Raw genomic sequence first — 23,426 nt, 5'->3', positions numbered from 1 at the left:
TGCCAAATTGCCTATGTTGGCCACAGCTGGCACAATCCTCCCAAACTACAACTGTAAATGGCAGTTCTTGGCATGTTGCAGTTGACCTAGTGCACAGCTTGGTTTTCAATATGGCATCAGGCATGGGACTCCGAGAAGATCCTGACAGTGGCAAGCAGTTCCACCATTGGTGAGCACATCATGGCAAAAAAAGCAGTGCCATAGAGGCATGATGCACATGTAAAGACATTAGTAGCAGAAAATTCCATGACATAGCTCCCTGGAAATTAGAGAGAAACCCTCTGTGAAACTCTGAAATTGTCACTTAGCCAAGCTATGGCTAAAATTCAGCCCATGGTAGCAGTGTATCACACAGCAAAATCATAAAATCCCTACAGTGTGTAAATAGGCCATTTTGGTCCAACAAGTCCACACCGACCCTCCAAAGAGTAACGCACCCAGACCCATTCCTCTACATTTCCCTGAACACTGTGGACAATTTAGCATAGCCAATTCACCTAACCTGTATATATTTGGATTGTGGGAGGAAACTGGAGCATCTGGAGGAAACCCACACAGACATTGGGAGAATATACAACTCCACATAGACAGTCGCTCAAGGCTGGAATTGAACTCATATCCCTGGCGCTGTGAGGCAGCAGTGCTAACCACTGAGCCACTGTGCTGCCCATAATATCTCACTAATGATTTTTCCCAATTTCTCAGTTATAATTCTGCACTTGACAAACATGTAGTAAACAAACTTAGTCTTTTCCCAAATATTGTGCATCGCCAATATATAGAACAAAAACTGCTCAAAGTACGCAGTTATAATAAAAAAAATTCTTGCAAAATGTAAATAATAGATGCGTAAAGGTCAAGCTTCAATTCCCATTTTCTGATGCAGTCTGAATGGTTTGGTAATTTTACTGACTTTTAGTAATTTCTATAGTTCATTGTGGGTTTGAAACTATCAACGGCTGGAGTATTTTTCTCATAATACATGAGCACAAAGCATGTCATCAAAATACAAAGATAATGGTAGTCTCTAAAACTAAAATATCTTCATTAATGTCACAACCATATCTGATTGGACTCAGCTTGTATAGTTTCATGGGAAATAAAATGGTTGAATTATATTCAAAGGCCTGCTTTAAATGTTCTTTTTGGCAAAATGCAGGTGTATACAATCCTGATGTCACTTTTTATGATACAACATAATTCTTATTTCAATGGCTTGCATGCTATTTTAAATTTAGATTAACTCCACCATGACCCAAGGAAAGCTTTCATGGATATAACTGAAGCATAACTGAAAAACATTCATTGCATGTATTCACGCTGAATGTTATACTGGATGAAAGTCAATATTGTTGGGGCCAATTTTTAAAGATTGTGCTAGACCAGTTGTGTTTCATGAATCACAGGCTGAAATTTCCCCATTACTATTTTCATTCTCACTCTACCTGTTGATATTTTGTTGGACCCACTCATGGACAGCCCAAATACCACCCACATCAGGCAGCAGCCTATTTGTCAAAATTGGTCCCTGCCTGGGCTATAGAACATAACGCACTTTTGGAGCTCTGTCAGATAAAGCATGCACTTAAAGGAGTGGCAGACTGTTCCAAAATAAGCTTTCTTTAAAGACCTTTGTAGATTTTGAGATCAGGAGAATCTTCCAGTTTATTTCTGACCCATTTGCACTCTTCCTGACTCGGCTTCCTTTAAGACGGAATTTCCAGATTGGGCTCCTTGGATTTCTCACTCACTCCCTCATCCAGCAGGAAGATTCTGCAATAGCTGGTTAAACATTTGTAGTGCGCCGATATTGTACCAAATCATTAAAATGATGTGGCCTGCTTGAGGAGGACATCGTGTGCAGACAAGCATAGCATTGATTCAATGTCAACCCAAAATCAAATCACCTGATTCACTAACCAAACCCAATATGGTACATAACGTTTTAATCTACACGGGGTTGCATGTAGACAGTAAGGATCAAGTGATGTCTCTCAGTGAAATTTGCCCAAAAGTGACAAATAATTAGACGAAGGTAAGCATGCAGACATCGGTTCCCTTTTCTGTCCTTATTTTTGTTTTGCTATTATAATTTCCTGTGCCTGCTATACATATAAGCTACTAACATTATGTTCCTCCTGTGGTAAGACAAATAGTAAGGTTCTATAGATGGTTTCTATTATACATAGTAAGTTATAAATATCTTGGGCACAATTTTGAAGTGGGAAATAGCATCTTATGTTATTTACAAACATTTCAAATGAGTTGTTACAGCTTTTGCAAGTAACAAATTTACTGTGACCAGGTTGAGGAGCTGACCTTTCTGTATCCATTTGTAATTAAGAGCTATTGTTATGTGAATGTTGCCCCTCCTTCAACTTCTGCTTTTGTATGGCATCCCAATAGTACCAGCAAAAATGTTGACAAGACTTCCTTTGATCCAATAGCATCAAACTGCATTGGTTCCCTCTTGTGGCTCACCATATTCATAGTGGAAAGGAACATATTTGTAAACATTCACTTCTTATGTACATTTTTGTGGATTTTTAAGGAGATAAAAGTTATCAAATTATCAGGTGTCAGTGACAAACTGTTGATTAGAGACAAGCAGTATCAATATATCAAAGTCTGGAATTATCTTTGGACTCAAGTGAATATTAAGCTTTGTTTCTTTCCTGGGTAAATTTAGTGAACACCTGAAACATTTTAAGCTTGACTGAAGAAGGATCATTTTTGCCTCCAATGACTCTGCTTTTCCAGTCACATAATAATGGGTAGCAAATATTTCAATTTAGTTGAATAAAATGCTTCCGAATGTATCTACTGCTTCCAGGCTGTAAATACTCATTTCACTGTCCAGTGACTACACAAGACAAATTGCTTCCTACTGCTTTATCATTTCAAGACCCTTTTAAAGAAAATTGCATACAATCCCATTCACAATATTACGTGGCTCAAATTATATGTTTTTGATTGGTTGAATATTCCTATATTTTGGCAAAGTGTTAATTTTGGGAGTTTCATGCAGGGATTTCACTTTGCGAGCTCTCATGACTTTTCTTACACAAATCTGCTCTGCCACATCATTAATTGTGCATCTTTACTCTTCAGAAGGAGAAATGCTCACCAATATTGAGACCTTCTGTCATTCATGCTGTAGATGCTGTAATTAAATCTCAGCTATGCATTGTTTCAAATGCTGTGAGCCCAGAATTGTCCTTCATGGTATGTTACTGTATAAATATATGAGGGCAAATTGCCCCCTTGCTTTGCAAAGAGGGTCCTGGAGATCCTGGTGAATGGGGTGGTGGAGAAGAGGGTCATCCCATTTTCCCAGGACTTCCGGAAAAGACTACTGCACCAGACACTGCATGCATGGTCCTATATTACCACCCAGCTCAGTAATGTTTCATAGTTTGGATCGTTTGCGCAGTCTCTGCCAGGAGATGTACCTCTTCAGACATTAGCTTCTCCTCAGCCTCTGAAAAAGAGGCCAGAGATCCTTCAAAGGATGCACTGACAAAGGTGCCACCTGCATCTTCAACTAGTTGGTCCATTCCCCTTAGTATGCAAATTAGCTGGATTAGTCACGAGAACAATCTGGTGATCAGTGGCATATCACTGGCATCTCTTCCCAGCTGGTGAGGAAGAAATGGCCCAGGGCACTGGCACTGGCTCCTGGAGACCAGGAACCTGCTCAGCCTTAGGCAGGAGCTTGCTATTCATAACTTTTGTAAAGACTGTGTCTTTTTATGTTTTGTGCTTTTATATATATAAAAAAAGATTAAAACGAGAAAGAACCGTTTGGAAAGTAAGGAATGTGATCCTGATTGTGAGCTTTATTTGAGCAGCTGTGAGGTCCAGCAACATGACAGACAAACTGGAGCTGAAGGATTGTTTATGAGTGAAGCTGATTGGTATGGACTGGTGACCAGTTATCAATGACAAAGGTCCTCTGTCTTAGTTATGATTAGTTATGGCCTGTGAATGTGAGAGTGTGAGAGTGTGAGTGAGTGAGTTAGAGAGAGAGAGAGAACCCAGTTCAGGTCAGAAAAGAAACCATTAGTTCTACAGCAGGCAGAAAACTCCCTCTCTTACTTCTCTATAGTGAGGCATTTTAAATCTGAAGAAACAAGTTGTGACTTTGAATTGGATAAATCAGACAACTTTCATAAGTGAACCAGCCAGCTTGTGCATCTTGCAAACTAGCGGAAGCATTTGGAAAGAAGGAAGGTTGAAGAGAGACCTTTAAATCAGTAAGACGTAACCAGAGCTTGAGAGCAAAATCTACAGAATGGTTTCTTCAGTTTTCCATCCACCCATGTGTTTTTCTTTATGTTTGTCTGTCTGTGTCTAAGGGAATTTTTAAAGGGCGTTCAAGTTTAATTTGTAGAAATTACTTAACTTACTTTGACTATTTATCTATAGCTAGACTTTAATCACTGTAACTATAATAAATAGTAATTAATAGTGCTTATGAAGCAAGAAACCTGATTTGTGCTTTCAATCGACCTTAGTTTGAAAATCAGGTAGTTTGAGGATTTAAACACTTTCTTTTGTGATGCTTCTGGGATCAGAGGGCATGATTCAGTGTGTCATGATAAACGTTGATGTTTGTCCGGGTTTAGGTTGGATTGGATTGGAAACAGAGACAAGGATTTGTATGTAATATTGGTAAATAACACAGGTGAAGGAAAATACCAGTTTCTGTACTAGATTTAAGACATAGCACTGGAAATGGCAAAGGATTTCCTGCAAGTGGTAGATTTTTCCGTGGTAGTCTTAAGGAATCTGATTGACTTGGCAAGTAAATGGAGGTAGTATTGTCTGATGGGGCAAAAATGGCAAAAATAATGGAGGCGCTAGTATAATACTTGGGTTTAGAGGAAATACTGAGGAGGCACTACTTTGGATAGTGAGACATCGGAATCTGATGATAGTTACAATTAAAGCGACTGGAATATAAGGAGAAAATGAAGAAACTAGAGATTGACGCAGAGAAAAAAAGTCAAACCAGAGAATTATAAAGGAAGGGAATGAACATTGAGAATAATAGACATGTGAAAATGAGCATTAGAAGCACAAAGAAGAGGTAAAGCAGGGAGCATAGTTGATGCCACTCACTCAACTTTTCAAAATCCAATCCTCTCTGGTGTTCCAGTTGTTCAGAACACCACATGCTAAGATTACGTGACACATTCTGTCTGCATTAGAACCTCACTTAAAGGAGGTCCATCTTTCACTCCATCACAGCCCTTGTGGAAGCATGGGCTGTATCATGTCTACAGTTGGTCTCGGTCAGCACATTGTGTGATGGTGTCACCAGCCGTATTTGGATAGGACAGCTTATTTCCCAGTGACCATTCTTGTATGGCATCCGATCCTTCGAATGAAGCAGGAACCTGATTGCTGTTAAAGATTTAGGGACCATGGTAACTTCCAGAGTACCTGTTGCAAATTCTGGGATGTGGGACTGATAATCAAAGACGATTTCTACAAAGTTGGAATGGAGCTCTTTTCTGCTGCTGAGTCAACTGTGCTATGATATGGTGCTCTCAACGTGATGTGTGCACACTACACAGCATCCAGCACCTCAGGGAAATCAACTAGTTTGGCAAAGAAGACTACCTGGCTGCAGAATTGATCTTAGAACATAGAACATAGAAGAATACAGCGCAGTACAGGCCCTTTGGCCCTCGATGTTGCGCCGATCCAAGCCCACCTAACCTATACTAACCCACTATCCTCCATATACCTATCCAATGCCCGCTTAAATGCCCATAAAGAGGGAGACTCCACCACTGCTACTGGCAGGGCATTCCATGAACTCACGACTCGCTGAGTGAAGAACCTACCCCTAACTTCAGTCCTATATCTACCCCCCCTTAATTTAAAGCTATGCCCCCTTGTAATACCCGACTCCATACGCGGGAAAAGGTTCACGCTGTCAACCCTATCTAACCCCCTAATCATCTTGTACACCTCAATCAAGTCACCCCTAAACCTTCTTTTCTCTAATGAAAACAGCCCCAAGTGCCTCAGTCTTTCCTCATACGATCTTCCTTCCATACCAGGCAACATCCTGGTAAACCTCCTCTGCACCCGTTCCAGTGCCTCCACATCCTTCCTATAGTATGGCGACCAAAACTGCACACAATATTCCAGATGCGGCCGCACCAGAGTCTTATACAACTGCATCATGACCTCAGGACTCCGGAACTCAATTCCTCTACCAATAAAAGCCAGTACGCCATATGCCTTCCTCACCGCACTATTTACCTGGGTGGCAACTTTCAGAGATCTGTGTACATGGACACCAAGATCCCTCTGCTCATCCACACTACCAAGTATCCGACCATTAGCCCAGTACCCCCTCTTTTTGTTATTCCTCCCAAAGCGAATCACCTCACACTTAGCTACATTGAATTCCATTTGCCACCTTTCTGCCCAGCTCTGCAGCTTCTCTATATCCTGCTGTAACCTGCCACATCCTTCCTCACTGTCAACAACTCCTCCGACTTTCGTATCATCCGCAAACTTGCTCACCCAACCTTCTAACCCCTCTTCCAGGTCATTTATAAAAATGACAAACAGCAATGGTCCCAAAACAGATCCTTGCGGAACACCGCTAGTGACGGCACTCCATGAAGAAACTTTGCCATCAACTACTACCCTCTCTCTTCTTCCATCCAGCCAATTCCTAATCCAAACCTCCAACTCACCCTCAATGCCATATCTCCGTATTTTCTGCAGTAGCCTACCATGGGGAACCTTATCAAACGCCTTACTAAAATCCATATATACCACATCTACTGCTTTCCCCTCATCAACCTCCTTCGTCACCTTTTCAAAGAATTCAATAAGGTTTGTGAGGCACGACCTGCCCTTCACAAAACCATGCTGACTATCCTTGATCACATTATTCCTATCCAGATGTGCACAAATCCTATCCCTTACAATTCTCTCTAAGACTTTGCCCACAACAGAAGTGAGACTCACCGGCCTATAGTTACTAGGGTTATCCCTACTCCCCTTTTTGAACAAGGGAACCACATTTGCTATCCTCCAGTCTTCTGGCACTACTCCTGTAGACAAAGAGGACATAAAAATCAAGGCCAATGGCTCTGCAATCTCCTCCCTTGCCTCCCAGAGAATCCTAGGATAAATGCCATCAGGCCCAGGGGACTTATCAATTTTCAACTTTTCCAGGATTTCCAACACCTCTTCTCTACATACCTCAAAGCCATCCATTCTACTTATTTGTGACCCAGTATTCACATCGACGACAATGCCCTGTTCCTGAGTAAATACTGAAGAAAAGTATTCATTCAGTGTCTCCCCAATCTCTTCCGCCTCCACACGCAACTTCCCACTACTATCCTTGACTTGGGGAATTGACCTTGTCATGGGGAATTAAAGATTAATTGGTGTAATCTGACAAGCACTGCTTTGGTACCAGTCTTGGGACATTTCTTACTTGAGGATTGGGAAATCCCACACAGTTCCCAAATGGAACCTTGGAGGCAGCCAATTGCATGAATATTTAGTTCAGATATCACCTTGATGGCTGTCAGAAAGGAGGTTCGCCCACCCCTTCAGATCACATATATTGATCCAGCACGTGATAGTTCTGTTATAGTGTCCAAGGATATCCTCCTCTGGCAGCAGCACTGTGCTTTGCTCATCTGGAGAAAATGCCAGCAAAGTCTGTACACTGGCCCTTCCAATCATACACCAGAGCCCAAGAGAACCTTTTGCTATGACATTTTCATGTGGAGGCTGATCAGCATACAAAATGGTGTGTGTCTCATCCAAATAGCACAGTGTTCACTTCCCAGCTTTGAGTAAGAGTGCCCTAACTCTTACTACTGTTGAAGTGGCAAATGGCAAGATTGCTGTCAGCCCATTTTAGCATCTTGCCATGGAGTGTAGAAATTATGCAGGCAAATGTCCCTACCAGAGATATCTAATGAATCTTACATCTGCTCCATAAATGCTGATGGCTACTAGAATTCTGAAGTAGAGAGTTCCTGGGCATAAAGGAACATAGTACTAATGTTGTCATACTGGGTAAAACTAGCATTTTGTTTGACTGCACCTTAGTTAAGGTTAATACATCTTCCATTACCCTTCATTGGTCTACAGCAGTACTGAAATGGGATGTAAAACCAATATAACCTCTTTGCCTTGAAAATATTAACCCACCTAGATATCTTTGTGTTATGTATGAGCCATAAGGTCATAATGTGACTTTTGGGATCTAGCGTTCTGCAATTTTTAAACAAAAATCACTCATATGATGTGGGCGTTGCTGATTAGGCCAGCATTTATTTCCTTTCCCAAGTTGCTGTTGAGAAGGTGGTGGTGAGCTATCTTAGGGATCAGAGATGTACAGCATGGAAACAGACCCTTCTGTCTAACTCGTCCATGCCGACCAGATATCCTAAATCAATCTAGTAACATTTGCCAGCATTTGACACATATCCCTCTGAACCTTTCCTATTCATATACCCATTCAGATGCCTTTTAAATGTTGTAATTGTACCAGCCTCCACCACTTCCTCTGGCAGCTCATTCCATACACGCACCACCCTCTGTGTGAAAAGGTTGCCCCTTAGGTCCCTTTTAAATCTTTCCCCTCTCACCCTAAACCTTTGCCCTCTAGTTTTGGTCTCCCCCACCCTGCAAAATACCTTGGCTATTTACCCTATCCATGCCCCTCATGATTTTATAAACCTGCATAACGTCACCCTTCAGCCTCTGATGCTCAAGGGAAAATAGCCCCAGCCTATTCAATCTCTTCCTACAGCTCAAGGCCTTCAATTCTGGCAACATCCTTGTAGATCTTTTCTGAACCCTTCCAAGCTTCACAACATCCTTCCCCATAGCACACAGTATTCCAAAAGTGACCTAATCAATGTCCTGTACAGCTGTCACATGATCTCCCAACTCCTGTACTCAATGCACTGAAAGGCAAAACACACCAAATGCCATCTTCACTATCCTATCTACCCTTTACACTACTTTTAACAAACTATGAACTTGCACTCCAAGGTCTCTTTGTTCAGCGACACTCCCCAGGACCTTACCATTAAGTATGTAACTCCTGTACCTTTTCAACCAGTGCAGTCTATGTGTTATAGGTATACCCACAATGCTGTTAAGGAGGGAGTTCCAGAATTTTGACTCAGGAACATTAAAGATTTTATAGCATATTTCCATGCCTGTATAGTGGTTGGCTTGGGGGAGAACTCAGAGGTGATGGTATTCCCATACATCTGTGACTGTTGTCTTTCTAGGTAGAAGTGGCTGTGGGTTTGGAAGGTGTTGCCTGAGGATCTTTGGTGAATTTCCAGAGTGCATCATGTAAATAGTACACAATGTTGCTACTGAACGTTGGTGGTGGAGGGAGTGAATGCTTGTAGTGCCAATTAAGCAGGGTGCTTTGTCCTAGATGGTATCAAGCTTCTTGTTTGTTGGAGCTGCACTAATCCAGGCAAGTAGGAAATATTCCATCACACTTCTGACTGGTGTCTTGTACCTGGTGGATAAGCTTTGGGGATTCAGGAGGTGAGTTACTTGTTTCAGTATTTCTAGCCTCTGACCTGCTTTTATATCCATTGCATTTACATGGTGAGTCCAACTGAGTTTCTGCTCAATGGTAATTCCTAGGATATTGATTAATGGGAGATTCAGTGATGGTAACACAATTGAATGTCAAGGTGTGGTGGTTAGATTGTTTCCTACAGGAAAAGATCATTGCCTGGCATATATATAGTGCAAATATTACTAGACATTTTTCAGTCCAAGCTGGGATATTGTCCAGGTCTTGTTGCATTGAACATGGACTGCTTCAGTATCTAAGGAGTCGTGAATGTGCTGAACATTGTGCCATCAGTGACCATCCCCACTTTTGATCTTAAGATGGAAAGAAGGTCATTGATGAAGCAGTTGAAGATGATTGGGAATAGAACTCTACCCTGAGGAACTCCTGCAGAGATGTCCTGGAGCTGAGATGAATGACCTCCAACATCCACGACCATCTTCCTATGTATGACCCTAACCAGTAGAGAATTTGTCCCCATTTCCCATTGATTCCAATTTTACAACGGTTCCATGATGCCACACTTGATGTCAATAAATTAATGTCACTCTCACATCACCTTTGGAATTCAGTGTTTTTGTTCATGTTTGAACCAAGGCTGTAATGAGATGAAGAGCTGTGCTCTAGCGGAACCCAAACTGCTGAGCAGATGCTGCTTGGTAGCCCTGTTGATGACACCTTCCATCACTTTACTGATGATTGAAAGTAGAGTGATGAGACAATAATTGGCTGAGTTGGATTAGAACTTAGAACATAGAACAGTACAGCGCAGAACAGGCCCTTTGACCTTAATGTTGCATTGATTTGTGAACTAATCTAAGCCCATCCCCCTACACTATCCAATCATTATCCATATGCTTATCCAAGGACTGTTTAAATGCCCCTAATGTGACTGAGTTAACCACATTGGCAGGCAGGACGTTCCACGCCCTTACCACTCTCTGAGTAAAGAACCTGCCTCTGACATCTGTTTTAAATCTATCACCCTTCAATTTGCAGTTATTCCCCCTCATGCAAGCCAACATTATATCCTAGGAAAATGACTCTGACTGTCCACCCTATCTAATCTTCTGATCACCTTGTATGTCTCTATTAAATCCCCTCCTAGCCTTCTTCTCTCTAATGAGAACAAACCCAATTCCCTCAGCCTTTTTTCATAAGACCTTCCCTCCAGTCCAGGCAACATTCTGGTAAATCTCCTCTGCACCTTTTTCAATGCTTCCACATCCTTCCTGTAATGGGGCGATCAGAACTGTACACAATATTCCAAATGAGGCCGCATTAGCATTTTGTACAGCTGTAGCATGACATTCCGATCAGAACTGTACACAATATTCCAAATGAGGCCGCACTAGCATTTTGTACAGCTGTAGCATGACATTACGGCTCCGGAACTCAAATCCTCTACCAATGAAACCTAACACACCGTGTGCCTTCTTAACAGCACTATCAACCTGGGTGGCGACTTTCAGGGTTCTATGTACTTAGACACCAAGATTCCTCTGCACTTCCACACTACCAAGAATCTTTCCATTTACCCAGTTATCTGCCTTCCTGTTATTCTTCCCAAAGTGAATCACCTCACATTTATCTGCATTGAACTCCAATTTCCACTTCTCAGTCCAATTCTGCAGTTTATCAAAGTCCCCCTGCAACCTGTAACATTCTTCCACACTGTCTGCCACTCCACCAACTTTAGTGTCATCTGCAAACTTACTAACCCATCCACCTATGCCTGAGTCCAAGTCATTTATAAAAATGACAAACAGCAATGGTCCCAAAACAGACCCTTGTGGCACACCACTAGTAACCAGACTCCAGGCTGAATATTTTCCATCAACCACCACTCGCTGCCTTCTTACAGAAAGCCAGTTTCTAATCCAAACTGCTAAATCACTCTCAATCCCATGCCTCCACACTTTCTCCAAAAGCCTACCATGTGGAACCTTATCAAAGGCTTTACTAAAGTCTATATACACCACGTCAACTGCCCTACCCTCATCCACATTTTGGTCACCTTCTCAAAAAACTCAATGAGGTTTATGAGACATGATCTGCCCTTGATGAAACCATGTTGACTATCTTCAATCAAATTTTTGCTTGCTAGATAATATAAATCCTATCTCTTATAATTCTTTCCAAAACGTTTCCTACAACAGGCTCACTGGTCTATAATTACCTGGGTCATCTCTACTGCCCTTCTTGAACAAGGGCACAACATGTGCAATCCTCCAGTTCTCTGGTACTAAACATGTAGACAATGACTACTCAAAGATCAAGGCCAAAGGCTCTACCATCTCCTCCCTAGCTTTCCAGAGAATCCTAGGATAAATCCCTTCCGGCCCAAGAGATTTATCTACTTTCATACCTTCTAGAATTGATAATACTTACTCCTTACTAACCTCAATCCTTTCAAGTCTAATAGCTAGTATTTCAGTCTTCTCCTCTACAATATTTTCCTTTTCCTGTGTGAAAACAGATGAGAAATATTCATTTAGCACCTCTCCGATCTCGACAGGGTGCACACACAACTTCCCACTTCTGTCTTTGACTGGTCTTATTTCTACCCTAATCATCCTTTTATTTGTCACATACCTATAGAAAGCTTTAGGGTTCTTCTTTATTCTACCTGTGAAAGATTGCTCATGTCCCCTCTATGCTCTTCTTAACTCTTTATTTATATCCTTCCTAGCTACTCTGTAACTCTCCATTGCCTCATTTGAATCATCAAATCTCAACGTCACATAAGCCTCCCTCTTCCACTTAACAAGAAACACCATTTCTTTAGCAAACCATGGTTCACTTCCTCCCTGCCTGACAGGGACATACCTATCAAGAGCATGCAATATCTGTCCCTTAAACCAGCCCCACATTTCGATTGTTCCCATCCCCTGCATTTTGCTACCCCATTCTATGCCTCTTAAGTCTTGCCTAATTGCATAATAATTGCCCTTCCCCCATCTAGAACTCTTGCCCTGTGGCATGGGATTTGTCCTGCTTTGTTTGGACAGGACACACTGGGAAGTTTTCCACATTGTCGGGTAGATGCCAGTGTTGCAATTCTACTGGAATAGCTTGGCTTTGTGTGCTAGTCTGGAGCCTAAATCTTCAGTATAATTGCCAGAACGTTGTCAGAGACCATAACCTTTGACATATCCAGTGTTTTCAAATGTTTCTTGATATTTGTGTGGAGTGAATCAAATTGGCTGAAGACTGGTATCTGTGAATCTGGAGACCACTGAAGGAGGCAGAGTTGGATCATCCATTTGACACTTCTGCCTGAAGATTACTGTGAATGCTTCAGCCTTACCTTTTGCACTGATGTGTTGGTTTCTTCCATCATTGAGGATGGGGACATTTGTGCAACCTCCTCCTCCAGCCAATTGTTTAATTGTCCATGCAAATAATCCTATTTGATAGTTTCACCAGGTTGACACCTCATCTTTAAGTATGCCCCTAGTGATAACCCTGGTATGTCCTCCCTCCTATATTCTCCATTGATCCAGGGTTGATTCCTTGGCTTAATGGTAATGGTTGAGTGGGGGATATGCTGGGCCATAAGTTTACAGATTGTACTGGAGTAGAGTTCTGCTGCTATTGATGGCCCAAAGTGCCTCATGGGTGCCAAGTCTTGAGTCACTAGTTCTGTTCAAGTTCTGTCACATTTAATATGGTGATAGTGCCTGACAACACAATTAAGGGTATTCTCAATGCGAAGGTGGGACTTTCAATCAAGGACTGTGTGATCATTACTAACTGTCTGCGCAGATGCACCTGTCCATGATGGTAAGAATAAGGGTAAGGATGAGGGTAAATATGCTTTGCCCTCGTTAGTTAATTTAATACCTGCTGCTAAGCCAGTCTCACAGCTATATCCTTTAGGACCCAATCTGTTTGATCAGTTGTGCTGATGCTGAGCCACTCTTAGTGGTGAATATTGAAGTCCTCTACCCAGAGTATATCTTGTGGCCTTGCCACTCTGTATCTCCGCTAAGTGTTGTTCAACATTGAGTACTGAATCATCAGCTAAGGGAGGGGAATATGTGATAATTAGCAGGAGGTTTCCTTGCCCATGTTTAACCTGAAGCCATGAGATGTCATCGGGTCTAGAATCAATATTGAAGACTTCCAGGGTGACTATCTTCAGATGTATACTGTTTTGCTGCTACTTATGCTGGGTCTGTCCTGTTGGATAAATGTATGACTCTTTGAGAATAACTATGTCAGGCAGTTGCTAGACTATTCTGAGAGAGACCGCTCTCCCAGTTTTGCCACTGGGACTAGATATTAGTGTGGATGACTTTGTGGGATCGACAGCAGTTTTTGTCATTGTCATTTCTAGTGCCCAGATAAGTACCAGGTGGTCTGCCCAGTTTTGTTTCTTTGTTGAGACCTCATAATGATTGATATAACTGAGTGGCTTGCTCGGCTATTTCAGTGGGCAGTTCACGGTCAACCACATTGTTGTGATTCTAGAGTCATATGTAGTCTACACCAGGTAAGAATGACAGATGTCTTTCTTCAAGAACCAGGTGGGATTTTCTGGTGATCAGCAATTCTGTATATTTGGTAAAAACAATGACTGCAGATGTCGGAAACCAGATTCTGGATTAGTGGTGCTGGAAAAAGCACAGCAGTTCAGGCAGCATCGGAGGAGCAGGAAAATCGACGTTTCGGGCAAAAGCCCTTCTACAGGAATACAGTCAGAGTGCCTGAAGGGTGGAGAGATAAATAAGAGGAGGGTGGGGGTGGGGAGAAAGTAACATAGAGTACAATAGGTGAATGGGGGTGGGGATGGAGGTGATAGGTCAGGGAGGAGGGTGGAGGAAGGTAGCAAAGAGTACAATGGGTGAATGGGGGTGGGGATGAAGGTGATAGGTCAGAGAGGAGGGTGGAGTGGATAGGTGGAAAAGAAGATAGGCAGGTAGGACAAGTCATGGGGACAGTGCTGAGCTGGAAGGTTGGAAGTGGGGTGAGGTGGGGGAAGGGGAAATGAGGAAAGTGGTGAAGTCCACGTTGATGCCCTGGGGTTCCGAGGCGGAAAATGAGGCATTCTTCCTCCAGGCGTCGGGTGGTGAGGGAGTGGCGATGAAGGAGGCCCAGGACCTCCATGTCCTCAACTGAATGGGAGGGGGAGTTGAAATGTTGGGCCACAAGGCGGTGTGGTTGATTGGTGCGGGTGTCCCGGAGATGTTCCCTAATGCGCTCTGCTAGGAGGCGCCCAGTCTCCCCAATGTAGAGGAGACCGCATCAGGAGCAACGGATACAACAAATGATATTAGTGGATGTGCAGGTAAAATGTTGATGGATGTAGAAGGCTCCTTTAGGGTCTTGGATGGAGGTGTGGGCAGATTTTGCAATTCCTGCAGTGGCAGGGGAAGGTGCCAGGACGGGAGGGTGGGTTGTTAGGCGGCGTGGACCTGACCAGTTAGTGACGGAGGGAATGGTCTTTGCGGAAAGGTGTGGGGAGTGAAATATATCCCTGTTGGTGGGGTCCGTTTGGAGGTGGCGGAAATGTTGGCGGATTATTTGGTTTATGCGAAGGTTGGTAGGGTGGAAGGTGAGCACCGGGGGGGGGGTTCTGTCCTTGTTACTGTTGGAGGGGTGGGTTCTGAGGGCAAAGATGCGGGATGTGGATGAGATGAAGGGTATCTTTAACCATGTGGGAAGGGAAATTGCGGTCTCTAAAGAAGGAGGCCATCTGGTGTGTTCTGTGGTGGAACTGGTCCTCCTGGAAACAGATACGGCGGAAGCGGAGGAATTGGGAATACGAGATGGCATTCTTGCAGGAGGTAGGGTGGGAAGAGGTGTAATCCAGGTAGCTGTGGTTTGTAAAACATGTCGGTGTCAAGTCGGTTGTCATTAATGGAGGTGGAGAGATCCAGGAAGGGGAGGGAGGTGTCAGATGTTCCAGGTAAATTTAAGGTCAGGATGGAATATGTTGGTGAAGTTGATGAATTGCCCAACCTCCTCGCGGGAGCACAAGGTGGCGCCAATGCAGTCATCAATGTAGTGGAGGAAGAGGTGGGGAGTGGTGCCGGTATAATTACGGAAGATGGACTGTTCTACATAGCCAACAAAGAGACAGGCATAGCTGGGGCTCATACGGGTTCCCATGGCTACCCCTTTGGTCTGGAGGAAGTGGGAGGATTCGATGGAGAAATTGTTAAGGGTGAGGACCAGTTCGGCCAAACGAATGAGTGTCGTTGGAAGGGTACTGTTGGGGACGTTGGGAGAGGAAGAGATGGAGGGCTTAGATGCCCTGGTCATGGCAGATGGAGGTGCAGAGGGATTGGATATCCATGGTGAAGATGAGGCGTTGGGGGTCGGGGAAACAGAAGTCTTGGAGGAGGTGGAGAGCATGGGTGGTGTCTCGAACGTATGTGGGGTGTTCCTGGACTAGGGGGATAGGACAGTGTCGGGGTAGGTAGAGATGAGTTCAGTGGGGCAGGAGCATGCTGAGACAATGGGTCGGCCAGGGTGGTCAGGCTTGAGGATCTTGGGAAGGAGGTAAAACCAGGCAGTGCAGGGTTCCCAGACTAAGAGGTTGGAAGCTGTGGGTAGGAGATCTCCTGAGGTGATGAGGTTCTGTATGGTCTGGGAGATGATAGTTTGGTGATAGGGGGTGGGGTCATGGTCGAGGGGGCGGTAGGAGGAGGTGTCGCCAAGTTGGCGTCTGGCTTCAGCGATGTAGAGGTCAGTGCGCCAGACTACCACTGCATCCCCTTTATCCGCTGGCTTGATGGTGAGGTCGGGATCAGAGCAGAGGGAGTGGAGGGCAGCGCGTTGTGAGGGTGAGAGGTCGGAGTGGGGGAGGAGGGTAGACAGGTTGAGGCAGTTACTGTCCCAGCAGCAGTTGGAAATGAAGAGGTCGAGTGCAGGTAATAGGCCAGTACGGGGTGTTCAGGTGGATGCAGTGTGTTGGAGGCGGGCGAAAGGGTCCTTGGAAGGTGGGCGGGAGTCCTGATTGTGAAAGTAAGCTCGGAGGCGAAGGCGGTGGAAGAAGTGTTCGACGTCACGGTGTGTATTAAATTCATTGATGTGGAGGGGGATGCAGGTGAGTCCTTTGCTGAGGATTGATTGTTCGTCCTCATTGAGGGGGAGGTCTGGAGGGATGTTGAAAACTCAGCAGGGCTGGGAGCTAGGGCCTGGTGTGGGTGTGGGATTGGGAGTGGGGCAGAGCCTTTAACTGGAGTGGGTGTGGTGGTGGGGGGAATGGGGGTGGATTCACGACAGGGGTGGTGTTCCCCTCAGGGTTCTTGGGGGGGGGTGGGGATGGTGACAGTGGGATCTGTGGGGGGCGGGGATGGTAACAGTGGGATCTGTTGGGGGCATGTCAGCAGAATGCAGGTGAGTGGCATTGCTGGGGGTGGAAGTGGTGCCAAACCCGCCAGTCAGGGGGCTGAAGTCACTGAGCGTGTGACATCAGCGATGATGTGAGGGGTGAAAGTGATGTCACGTGTGGTGCATGAGGAATTGTGAGGGGCGGAAGTGGCTGTGGAAGCGGCCATGATGGGGGCGGTAGTGATGTCATCAATCAGCGTGGGGATGGTAGCTGTATATTTGTTCAGTTTAAATTCTACAATCTGATGTGGTGCTTTTTGAACATTTGCACCAGGAACATGAACTGTAGTGATAATATCAGTACTCGATCACCTCCCCTCAAGTTTTTCTACCTTGTTAACTCTCCTCTCAGACACACAAGCCTTTCAAAACTTGTCATTTCAACTGCACCTTCGGCGAGCTCTCCTATTTATTTTCCTGTTACTTCTCAGCATCCAACCTTTGGTTGCATTGTTCTCTGGGAAGCCCCAAAGGATCCTTCCACATCCGCCAGAGATTTTCCTGCACATCCAAACACCTCATCTACCAAGTCTGTTGCTCTTGATGTGATCTCCTCTACATTGGGGAGATGGGACGCCAACTTGTGGGACTTTTCAGGAAGCATCTCCAGGACACGCATACTAAACAACTCCACCACCCTGTGGCCAACCACTTCAACTCCCCTTTCGACTCTGCCAAAGACATGCAAATCCTGGGCCACCTCCACCACCAAATCCAAGTCACCTCACACTTGGAGGAAGAATGTCTCATCTTCCACCTTGGGACCTTCCAACCACATAGCACCAACATTGACTTTACCAGTTTTCTCAACTCCCCTCTCCACATCTCATCCCAGCTTCAATCCTCCACCTCAGCACCTCCCTCTTGATTTGTCCATGTTCCTTCCCACCTATCTGCTCCAACTTCCCCTCTGACCTATCACCATCACCTCTCATTGAGCCTTCACAGCTACCTTCCTCCCAGCCCCACCCCCCTCCTATTTATCTCTCAGCCCCCTCCCCCACTGCCAAACCCACATCCCAGATGAAGGGCTTATGCCCAAAACGCCGACTTTCTTGCTCCTCGGACACTGCCTGACCTGCTGTGCTTTTCTAGCACCACATTTTTCGACTCTGATCTTCAGCATCTGTGGTCCTTACTTTCGCCAGAAGAAGCAACTTGGGATGCCAAGTTTACTTAAATGGTTCTATATAAATGCAATTTGATTCTTACTTCCAATGCTGAAATACACAATCTACATTGTAAGGCAAATATGAAAAGACATGTCATGTTGATCTTTGTGTTTTTAAAGATTATATTTGAAGCCAGATACAATCGGAGAAAAAAAGAAGAGTCCTATTGACTTCATATTGTGATTTATTTTCTTGGCACAAAACCAGAATTTCACCCACTCCATATGCCCACGTTAGCTCAAAGGATGTATATATCTGTCATTTCACGTAACAGAAATTTGAAACTTTAAAGTTCACAATCAACCATACATCCAATTAATGAATACTTTAGTTTGAGATCAACTTGTAACAGCATGAAGTTGAATTCTTATTGACAGCGATTTGGAAGGAACTTTGTTTGTTGATAGCAGCAAAAAAGGTTACTATTTGAAGGAAGTGACTGTTTATTCCACAGTACAGTTAAAGCCATACCTGCAGTGATAAGTGAAATTATAACATTAAAATCAAGGAGTAGCATCACCAAACTAGGAAATGAACAATCATGTAACTCCAAGTTTGTAATATCTGACAGATTCTGCTTAAGAACCATCAGAGAATCAAGATTTTTAGGTCTTTGTTTTACATATTTTTTCAAAGTAAGAGTTAAAATTCAACATAGTAAAATCTGGAATTACACGACTTTTTCAAATCTAGCATGAATTAGTTCAGTGGTGAATTGGCCTTTTCTTGGCTTAACCCTAACCTTTGCCACTGTGGACCTTTCAGCTTCAAACTAATTGTAAGAATTGTTGTATTTCTGGTCCCATCATGTTCAAATGCAGAAGTAAAAGGAAAGAATTCCTATGATTACAGTTATTGGATTGGGATTGAATGGTTTCTATTTTCTTGTTTTGTTGTTTTTTTAAGTTCTGTAATCACCTTCAAATAGTCTTTGTTCCCCTTTAAATACAAATGTAGACAATTAGAGTAGGCCATTTGGCCCTTTGAGCCTGCTCTGCCACTCAATATGATCATGGCTGATCATCCAATTCAATACCTCGTTCCTAATTTCATCTCATTTGATCCCTTTAGCCCTAACAATGACATTTAACACTTACTTGAAAACATTAAATGTTTTGGCCTGATTCAGTTTCTGTTGCAGAGAATTCCATAGGCTCCCCATTCTTTAGGTGAGGAAATTTCTCCTCATCTCAGTCCTAAATAGTGTACCCCTTAGCCTGTTACACTTGGTTCTGGATTTCCTAGTCATTGCTAATATCCTTCTTGCATTTACCCTGTCTAGCCCGGTCAGGGTTTTATAGGTTTCTACAAGATTTTCCTGTCATTCTTATCAACTCCAGTACACATAATCTTAGCTGATCCAGTGTCTCTTCAAAAGTCAGTCCTGACATCGCAGGAGTCAGTCTGGTAAACGTTTGTTGCACTCCCTCCATAGCTAGAACATGCTTCCTCAAATAAGGAGATCAAAACTGCACACAGTACTCCTGATGTGGTCTCTTCAATGCCCTGTACAATTTGAGCAAAACAATCCTGCTCCTCCACTCAAATTGTCTCATTATGGAAGTCAACATACCAATTGCCTTCTTTACTATTGTTGCACCAGCATGCTTACATTCAGTGACTGGTCTCATTGCATGTCCCCCTTTCCCAATCTATTGCCATTCAGATTATATGCCTTCCTGTTTTTGCTACCAAAATGGATAACCCCACATTTATCCTTGTTATACTTCAATACTTCATCTTCCACGCATTTTCTCACTCATTCAACCTGTCCACCTCACACTGAAGGATCTCTGCATTCTCCTAACACTTTATTCCCATCCGGCTTGGTGTTGTCTGCAGGCTGGGAGATATTACATTTAGTTCACTCATCTAAATTTTTAATACATATTACCAATGGCTGGGATCCAAACTCTAATTCCTGTGCTTCCGCACTAATCACTGACTCATTAAGAAAATGACCCGTTTATTCAGACTCATTGTTTTCTATCTGCCAACCGGTTTGCTATCCATGTCAGTTCACTACCCCCAACCCCATGCACTTTAATTTTACATTCTAATTTCTTATGTGGAATCTTGAGTAAAACCTTATGAAAGTGCAAGTAACTACATTCACTAATTTCCCCGATCAATTCACTGGTTATATCCTGTGGTAAATTCCAATAGATTAGCCAAGCATGATTTCACTTCCATTAATCCATGCTGACTCAGCCCAATCCTCTCACTGTTTTTAAGTGTTCTGTCTGTTAGCGACCTCGACTGCTGCCTAGAAAGAATCTTCCCAATGTCCCAAACCTAGTTGAAAAATGCAACTAGCCTCTAAAAGAACCTTGTTCAACATTTCATGGATATTTTCCCAAATTTCCCACAATAGCCTTGTGTTCAGGGTCTCGGAAGGTTCCATCCTATGTTTCTGAATGTTGTTCCCATGTCAATGCCTAGTAGTCTGAGACAAAAAAAAAACCTGTCGATTCTGGAATCCAAGGTAGACCAGCAGGAGGCTGGAAGAACACAGCAAGCCAGGCAGCAGCAGGAGGTGGAGAAGTCAATGTTTCAGGTATAACCCTTCTTCAGGACTGGGGGTGGGTGTAAGGGGAGCTGTAGATGGGGAGGGGGGAGCAGGGTGGTGAGGTAGAGATAGGTGAACACAGGTAGAGGGTACAATCTGGTTGGTCGGTGGGAGGAATGAATCCGGTTGGTAGCTGGAAAGAAGGGGGAGGGGCTGGGATAAGAGTCAGGGAAGGGAGGTTGTTTGAGATTGGAGAACTCAATATTGAGTCGTCCGGGCTGTAGTCAAAATTCAACTATTGGATGACTTCAAGGAAAAGTAATGTAGCTACTTAATTTTTGAAAATGATTAAGGAAATTAATATTCAATGACACTTCCTTTAAAGAATTTGCAAATTTTGAGAATCTTCTTTCATTCAAGACTGTTATGTGTTACTTAACTTCTAAATAGATATACCTAGTTTTATGATTTGAATACAGCATTTTATATCTTTTGGAAAGGACAATTAAATTTGTCATGACCTCTGTAGAGATGGATAACTTAAAGAGGATTTGTACAATGAAATAAAACAAAAAGAACTTTGAATGCTGAAGATCTGAAACAAAACAGAAATTGCTGGAGAAACTCAGCAGGTGTAGCAGCATCCAGTAGAGTGAGGAACAGAGTTAACTGTTTGAGTCCAGTAACCTGAACTGTCACTGGACTTGAAACATCACTCTGCTTTCTCTCCACAGATGCTGTCAGACCTGCTGAGTTTCTCCAGCAATTTGTTTTTGAAAAAGATTTAAACATTCAGTTAATAGTTGAAAGATTGCCATAATAAGATTTAACTTTAAAAACTTCATCTCAAACAAAGGAAACAAAACATGCTGTTGACTAAACATGAATTTTCTTTTTATAGGCAACTTATACTTTGAGCTACATGGCACTTGCATGGCATCTCTATAGCAAATAGTCCACATTTGCTCTTAGCTTTCAATAGCTTTGTATTTCCCAGTTTTACCAGAAACTTTAAATGACTGGCTCTGACTCCTTCACTCAGCTTTTGAGTTTCCTAATTATATCATCATCGTTGTAATTCAATGGTTACTGGGAGAAAGGCTACTTTCTGCATTCGTGGCTGACGACAGTGTTACAGAATTCCCTGACTGTGATGGAGTACAGGTACATAGTGGTGTAGGTGATGGATCTGCTGAAGTTCTGCCAGGTCGGTATAATTCTAGTGTCCTGTGCTCTGCACAACTAGAACAGGCAACAAATAGACCCGATTAATGTGGAGAAAATGAGAAAGCAGGTAGAGTCAGTTCTGCAATAATGCAGTAGTTCTGTTTTTGTGCAACCTCATGTTACAGGACGATCGTGTAATAACAGCACTGGGGCTGGAATCATGTTATAACCAACACATACTTTAGAAGTTCATGCTTCAGAAACAGTGTCCCCGATTGGTCAATTGTGTTGTAGTGAATTCGCATTAACAAAATGCACTTTGTAGTGGAATGACCTGTCCAGTCTTCTGCAGAGGAGAATGAGGACATGAAGCAGGAAGAACACCACCTTGTGCTTGATAAAGCCAAGGGATGCCAGACATTATAGGTCAGAGAGGATTTAATGAAGACTTGATTCCAGTGGATAGGAGCTGGGTGCAGTGAGCACTCATTGACTGTGAGCTACTTGTTGCTTAAGATAAAACAGTTCATATGTACAACTCGAGTAGGGAATGCAGTTTCTATTGATTGCATTTCCATTCACATTTGCTTTCTGGAAATAAAAGTTCAAGCTATAAATTGTTTGAAAGTCTTACTGTCTGTGATGGTCCCACAGTGAACAATGATGCAGAGATGCCATGCATCTGGATTGGATTCCTCACTCTGCGGGGCAGTAACTACCATCTATTTCTCCAGCTCCCTCTCTCTATTATAATAAGGTTTCAACATATTCACATGACAGACACGATACAGTTTTTTTCTATCTGGTGTCTTTATCAGATAGTTTACGTGACTCAAATTTTCCTCAATTTCATAAGGGCTACTAAACCTGGCTTTGAAGGGATCTCCTACCACTGGTAATAGTACTAATATGTCATCCACACGGGAAAATGTCTGAATTTCAGAGTTTTTATCTGCTACTTGCTTCATTCTATACTGTGCCCTCTTTAAGTGCTGTTTAGTTAACTCACCTACCCAATTTAATCTTTCCTTCACCTCTGATACGTAATCCAAGTGTGAGATTTCCGACTTTGGTCCTGTCAATTTCTCTTTAATTTCAAAGGGCCTCCCACCTCATGTCAATATATTAACTCAAAGGGAGTAAAATGAGTAGATCCATTTGTGGCATCTGTAATTGCAAACAATATGATTGGGATAAAAGTATCCCATTCGTTCAGGTAATCCTGACAATACGCTCTTAATATGGTTTTCAGGGTCTGATGCCACCTTTCCAAAGTTCCCTGGGAAACAGGATGATACAGACTTGATTTGAAGTGCTGTATACCTAGGCTATCCATGACTTCCTTAAACAGCCTAGCAGTAAAATTAGACCCTGGGTCTGACTGAATTCTCTCTGGATAGCCCATTCTGTGTGAAGAAAGCTATTAACTTCTCTACCAACCTTTTTGCCTTAATAATCTGTTATGGAATTTCGTCCGGAAATCTGGTAGACACATGCATTATGGCACACAAGTGCTGATTCCCACTTTTAGTTCTTGGAAGAACTAAACCTGGCTTTGAAGGGATCTTCTACCACTGGTACAATCAATCATAACCCACCTGAAAGATTATTTCACTGCAGGAATTGGCAA

The 23,426-nt window shown here is 43.1% G+C and overlaps 1 long non-coding RNA gene across 1 annotated transcript in view; it reads left to right on the top strand.

The window, feature by feature from the left end:
* Positions 1-1,925: 1,925 nt before the first annotated feature.
* LOC148148801 (uncharacterized) overlaps positions 1,926-23,426 on the top strand; it is a 54,402-nt gene continuing 32,901 nt past the window's right edge. Inside the window, exon 1 of the long non-coding RNA XR_015758582.1 lies at positions 1,926-2,035. This is a non-coding gene — a long non-coding RNA (uncharacterized LOC148148801). The remainder of the gene's footprint in view (positions 2,036-23,426) is intronic.

The sequence above is a fragment of the Chiloscyllium plagiosum genome, unplaced genomic scaffold (genome assembly GCF_037043375.1).
Source record: "Chiloscyllium plagiosum isolate Xiang-an unplaced genomic scaffold, Cpla_swu_hap1 HiC_scaffold_11, whole genome shotgun sequence".
Classification (NCBI taxonomy): domain Eukaryota; kingdom Metazoa; phylum Chordata; class Chondrichthyes; order Orectolobiformes; family Hemiscylliidae; genus Chiloscyllium; species Chiloscyllium plagiosum.
This window is presented reverse-complemented; position numbering and strand designations above follow the sequence as displayed.